Raw genomic sequence first — 6,929 nt, 5'->3', positions numbered from 1 at the left:
CTAAACAGATTACCAACAGCTCTTAAAAAGGTGTGTATAAGAGAACACACACAGGCGATCATCAGTCTCTAACAATCAGCAAAGAGGTGTTTGGTTCCCTTCTCTTGTGCAACAATTCAAAGTGATAAACCATTTCCTGTTTGGAAACGCAATAGACGTAGTCAGAGCAGTTCCCTCTGTTCAATTCATTTCCAGGGCAGAAACAGGTTTCCCTCAAATGAAACAATTTATTGATATTTAGAGGACTAATAAGTGCGTAAATGCACTTTCTCTTTGAGTGTTTAAACAACTTGGCAGTAAGACGAGTGTGGGGAGAGGATTTTCCATTTCTTGTCTTCCCAATGAAATCAGGTAGGCAAGCACAAAGCGAGAGGGTCCTAATTATTCCACTTTAAACAACACAAAATGACACCACAACTTAAAAGCTGCCTTCTCAGTGAAAATGTTACAAACACTAAGTAGTTTCCTTCTCTTCAGAGTTTCCTGTAAAGGTTTTAAAGCCATAAAAATAAAAAAAAAGTCCACATTTGAGGCAGTGAACTTGGGAGACAAATACATCCTTTTTTTTTTCTCAGACAATTTTGTCAACAGATAAAACTAAACCAACCTCATCTTAAAACCTTCTTTTAAGAAACAGTCATATACTGGTACCAACAGTAGGCTATAAATATAGGTCTTAAAAATATAACTGTTGGCTGACAAAGGGGACATAATAGCACTACAACTTATAAAAACGTACAATCCCCCCCCCCCCCCCAAAAAAAAACTAAATGATCAGTTTATATATTGAATACCCCTTTTACTGATTGATTATTAGGTTTACTGTATATCATTTGTTAGCAAATAGCATTAAGATATTGTCATATTTAGACAAACTTGGCGACAAAGCATGTTGATTGAATGAAACCGGACCAACAAATAAAAGTCAGTTTTTTTCTCTAGCGTAATCTTATCACACATTATAGGTCAAAGGTTATAGGTCACAACGTACTACCAAGAGTCAAGTGGTGCTAAAGACAATGTACACAATAAAATCTACCCTTAGCATCTCTCTTAGTAGACTATATGTTTGTCGCGTCATTGCATTGATGGGACCCATCTATATTAGCTGGGCAAAAAAAAAATCACTTCTAAATTCCTCATTCAGCCTCTCAATATGCCCAAATATTACTGGAGAGTTGCTTAAACATTAAAACACATCTGAAAACCGATTGAACACACTGTATTTAAGCTACACCACAGCCAAGTTAAGAATTTACACTCAGCAACTAAAACCCATGTATAGGTGTTTCAACCTCCGTTACACATTGTCGTCACAATCCACTTTGTAGTGTTCCGTTAACCATTCCATGAACACACAGGATTTTCAGGAGTAACCGAACCAGTTACACAGGGTAAAACACCAGGTGTAACCAAACCAATTACACCAGGTGTAACCAAACCAGTGACACAGGATAAAACACCAGGTGTAACCAAACCAATTACACAGGGTGAAACACCAGGTGTAACCAAACCAGTTACACAGGGTGAAACACCAGGTGTAACCGAACCAGTTTGCACAGGGTAAAACACCAGGTGTAACCGAACCAGTTTACACAGGGTAAAACACCAGGTGTAACCAAACCAGTTACACAGGCTAAAACACCAGGTGTAACCGAACCAGTGACACAGGGTAAAACACCAGGTGTAACCGAACCAATTACACAGGGTAAAACACCAGGTGTAACCGAACCAGTTACACAGGGTGAAACACCAGGTGTAATCGAACCAGTTACACAGGGTAAAACACCAGGTGTAACCAAACCAGTTACACAGGGTAAAACACCAGGTGTAACCGAACTAGTTTACACAGGGTAAAACACCAGGTGTAACCAAACCAGTTTACACAGGGTAAAACACCAGGTGTAACCGAACCAGTTTACACAGGGTAAAACACCAGGTGTAACCGAACCAGTTTACACAGGGTAAAACACCAGGTGTAACCGAACCAGTTTACACAGGGTAAAACACCAGGTGTAACCGAACCAGTTTACACAGGGTAAAACACCAGGTGTAACCGAACCAGTTTACACAGGGTAAAACACCAGGTGTAACCGAACCAGTTTACACAGGGTAAAACACCAGGTGTAACCGAACCAGTTTACACAGGGTAAAACACCAGGTGTAACCGAACCAGTGACACAGGGTAAAACACCAGGTGTAACCGAACCAGTTTACACAGGGTAAAACACCAGGTGTAACCGAACCAGTTTACACAGGGTAAAACACCAGGTGTAACCGAACCAGTTACACAGGGTAAAACACCAGGTGTAATCGAACCAGTGACACAGGGTGAAACACCAGGTGTAATCGAACCAGTTACACAGGGTGAAACACCAGGTGTAACCGAACCAGTGACACAGGGTAAAACACCAGGTGTAACCGAACCAGGTACACAGGTTAAAACACCAGGTGTAACCGAACCAGTTTACACAGGGTAAAACACCAGGTGTAACCGAACCAGTTTACACAGGGTAAAACACCAGGTGTAACCGAACCAGTTTACACAGGGTAAAACACCAGGTGTAACCGAACCAGTTTACACAGGGTAAAACACCAGGTGTAACCGAACCAGTTTACACAGGGTAAAACACCAGGTGTAACCGAACACCAGATAGCCTACCGTGCATATAGGTACATTCAGATTTCTAGGTTTAGAACATGTTCATGTATTAGAGAAAAGCCAGTAAGGACATATCCCAACATTAATGTCCCCAATCATTATTTTTTTTATGAGAAATCCAAACGGAATGATTTATAGCCTCACCATACCAGTCAAAACAGGGCCTGATGGTATCTCTCTCAAAATGTGACATTTAGAATAAAGAAATGGTTATTTAACAAAGGGTTTTGAGGTGACTATTTTGCTAAAAATATATAATGAACTTTAAATGACGCCAACTGATTGTAATAAGCATAAAGTAGTATAACGTTTACATAATACAACCAAACACTAACAGCAGAGCAAATCTTAAGAGAGAAGTTTCAACTTTTACAAACAGCGGTTGGTTCAAGTTTTCCTAAATGAAAACAAAAAAAAAAGGGGGCCATTATACCTCATTTTAAATTACAGTAGATTTTTCATTTTATTCATAGAATGTCCCCCCCTTTTATAATATTCCAGCAGAATTGTTTCTGCATATACTGGCTAGAAACGATCACACCCTTTATAAAACAGGGTTCCAAAATTACACATTTGTTGACTTTCAGGGGGACATTTTATACTTATTTTGGTGGGGAAAAATAGTGACATAGCCTATCCTCCCCATAACCCTACTCTCTAGTAGCACCCCATGAGGCAGAACGCAACACACAGCATGCAATAGTAGTTTTTTTTCCTTTTTTTTACAATATCATTGATGTTTTCCTTCCTCTATCTGATTGTGGTTATGATGGACCTCGCACCACGACCATCACCAGATAGTCCTCGTCGGTTTTGGCCAGAGCTTTAGCCGAGGCATCAATGAACTGCTGTGAGAACTCACAGGGAGGGAACGCATGGAGAACACCCTGGTGGTCCTTATCCCGGCTGCCTCCAACGGGCAGGCTGATGACTCCGGCTGCCTGCTTCTGTTTCAGGTAGGACACCAGATTTCGGAGAGGACGCTGGGTGGAAGCTGCAGGGTCCGTCGACGACACCTCCTCGCCGCCGGAACCGGGAACCGCCAGGAGGACGGCGTAGCCGCCGGGGCCGGCCGCTTTAATGCGTCTGGAGACCTCGTCCAGCTTGGGCTGGTCGAGGCGGAGACGCTGGGTGATCTTGAGCTCCCCAACCTGTCTCCCCGTGGGGCCGTCGACGAGGAGGTCCTTGGCCACGCCCTGGTGACCCTCCAGGAGGTGCATGTTGGCGGGGAAGTTGCTGTTCTTCAGGAGGAGCATGCCGTGCCAGGCCAGGCTCAGCTTGGATGACTGACTGCCTTTAGAGCCGCCCTGGTCTGAGGAGCGATCCCTCTTAGCTCCGGGTCCTTTGCTGCTGCTGTCGCCGGCTTTACGTTTCCGTTCCCCTGCTGAGGATGAGAGGCCACTGCTGGAGGCCCCTCTTTCGGCAAGACTCCCCAGGCTCTTTAGTCTCCTGTCTCCCCCGCCAGGATGCTCCAGACTGAGGCGACGGTCTCGTCCAGGGGAGGGTCTGTCGCCGCCGCCACGAGGGGTACGCTCTGAGTCACTGAAGCGGCCCCCGTTGGGGCTACCATCTGGGGTTGGACCCCCTCGGTGTCGGCGTGCCGTGCGGTCAGTGCTGTCAGGAGAGACGTCAAGATGGCGACCGTCATCCATAAGGTGTCGTTTCCGTCTTGGGTCGCAGCCGCGCCCCGCCAGCTCTCGCTCCAGAGACCAGGGCTCCCTCCCTCCCGGCCGCCGGTCCCGCTCCAGCGGCTCAAAGGTCCCGGGACGTACACGCTCACGCATAGCCGGGATGGGGGGCCACTCGGCCCCGGGGAAACCCAGTTCTCTCTCTCTGAAGTGGAGCAGCGGTGGAGTCCTTTCCCTGTCCCTCAGGGGCTCAGCTATGGCGCGGTGGATGAAAGCCTCTGCCACCATGTCGAAGGAGGGTAGAGGAAGAGGCTGAAGGAACTGCTGCTGGTAGTGGTGCTCTGTGTCTGCAAAGTCCACCCTAAGTCTCCTCTCAGGCCCACCCAGAGGGAAGCCACGCATGTGCGTGCACGCAGCCTGAGCAGCGTCAAGGCTCTCGTACTGTATATAAGCCCAGGTGTCCCCCTTTCTGTAGTCAATGGTCCTTATTGTACCAAAGCGGTCAAACTCTCTGGCCAATGCTGCTAGGGGGACCCAGGGTCCGAGCCCACCCACCCATAGGCGTGTGGTAGGGGTGGCCTTACCATAGCCAATCTTTATGGGGTTACGGCCCACTATCTTCCCAGACATGGTGAGTTTGGCGCGGTGGGCCATGTCGAGATTCTCAAACTTGAGGAACCCGTATGTGCTGGTCTGTCCACGTGTGGGCTTAATATCCACCTCTGTTATCAACCCAAACCTGTCGAAGGCCCGTCTCAGGTCTGTCTCTGTGACAGTGATGTCCAAGTTGCCCAGAAACAGCGTTCTGTTAGCTCTTTGGTCATCCTCTGGGGAGATAAAATCCTCATCGCGGAAAGCAGAAGCTCTCTCTGCAATGAAAGCTGGACCTGGGCGCACCCTGGCTTCAAACAGGGCAAACTCCCTCTCCCGCTCTAGGTCTCTGGGCAAAGGAGGGGGTGGGGGAGGAGGGAGGCGCCCAAGGGCCAGCTGCTGTAGTCTGTAGTCTCTGTATCCAAGCACAGATGGGGAGAGGGGTCTCTGGGTGTGTAAGTGTCTGTGGCCTAGGGCTCCAACATATGGGTCTCTGTCAACTCGCTCAACTGGAGAACGGCTTCTCCTCCTGTTAATGTACACTGCATCGATTTTCAGAGGTCGGTCATAAAGTACTAACCTGCCCCGTGCGTGTTTAGCAGCTCTGGCATCCTCGGGCTTTCTGAAGTTGACAAACGCAATTCTCTCGTCGTTGCTGCGGCTTATTTTGACACTCACGTCCCCGAATTTTTTGAATTCGTGGAAAAGTCCATCTTCTATGTCTTCATCGCTCAACTGGGTGCCCAGTTCACTGATTTTGAGAGTTTTGTACTCACTCTCGTTGTTGTTAGGTGGAGGCGGAACACGCTCGCCGCGAGCATTAGTCCTTGCCGCGGCTAAATCGAGTGTCAAGCCCAGGTTGTGGTTCTTACCGGTAGAGGTTGCAGCAGCAACGGGATAGCTATGGTTACTCCCACCGGTTCGACTCGATACATGTCCATCAAAATCCCGGCCTCTCTTGTCACCCAACAAACTCCTTCTCGTAGATCCTCCGTCACTTTTAGTCGAGCTATTTCCATTATTACTCCCACTGGAAACCGAGATAGCCCTCATTTTCTTGCTGGGCGGGTGGCCTCCTCCCCTGTCTCGGATATCATCCAAAGCCCGAGAACGCTTTTTAATCGGTGACCTTTCTTTGCCTTTCATTGCAGCTCACCATTCAACGATTATGACTTGTCGTATATTATTTCTGTATAATGTCTTGCAGTAAATCAGTGAAAAGGTGAACTCCGATTATCAATGACCCTGCCGCAAATCAACAACATCCGCCATTTTGTCTAGAATTCTATCAGAGCCCGCCCCTTCGAGCTGATTGGACTGAAAACTGTGTGGAAAACAACCACCATGTTTACAGTGGATGTCAGTCAAATCAGAAATAACAGAAACTCGAACAATATTTGTTTTGGTTAAAAGTTGTTTAGCATGCGTTCTATATTTAGTTATCTATGTTTTAAAATAACTAGTATTATTGATCATAATAAAGTGTACTACACATTTTTTGTAAAACACTGCACAAATGAGGAATACAACACCATTCTATTTTGCGCTAGGTTTTTAAAAGGCATGCATTGTGAGAGTTTTTTTTTTATTAATTGTATAAAACTATTTCAGTGGGGTTAGAAAATTGACAATATTTTTTAAATTTCCAATTTTCTCTGTCTAAAGCGGTACTTTTGCAATCTCTCCACATGATGGTGCCATCTGAGTAGCATACTAAAACTTACTTGTAACCATGCAGTGGTTAGTGTCTTGTAACCATGCAGTAGCGGCTTAAGCAAATACATTAACTACTGTACGTGTTGTGTTTTTCAGAATATACTTAAAGTGAATTTGGTCAAAATGTTTATAAGACAGCCAATAGTCAGTCTCAGTAGGCCTATATCGGCCTGTATGTGACAGGGTATGAACCTTAGTTTTGGTCAGTGTTTCCCCTTGGGATGGGGTCGATTGTACTAAGTAGGCAGGCCTATGTGTTAACTGGTTATCATTGTTAGTTTTTTCAAGATTGACATACACTACAGGACCAAAAGTATGTGGACACACCTTCA

The 6,929-nt window shown here is 46.2% G+C and overlaps 1 pseudogene across 1 annotated transcript; it reads right to left on the bottom strand.

The window, feature by feature from the left end:
* Positions 1-207: 207 nt before the first annotated feature.
* LOC110492674 (RNA-binding protein 15 pseudogene) lies at positions 208-6,182 on the bottom strand (annotated as a pseudogene). Its single transcript, XR_016487532.1, has one exon. The product of XR_016487532.1 is annotated as an RNA-binding protein 15 pseudogene (transcript).
* Positions 6,183-6,929: the final 747 nt, after the last annotated feature.

The sequence above is a fragment of the Oncorhynchus mykiss genome, chromosome 16, assembly GCF_057628025.1.
Source record: "Oncorhynchus mykiss isolate SJ-2025 chromosome 16, ASM5762802v1, whole genome shotgun sequence".
Lineage (NCBI taxonomy): Eukaryota > Metazoa > Chordata > Actinopteri > Salmoniformes > Salmonidae > Oncorhynchus > Oncorhynchus mykiss.
Note: the sequence above shows the minus strand (reverse complement) of the source record. Positions and strands in the feature narration are given on the sequence as shown.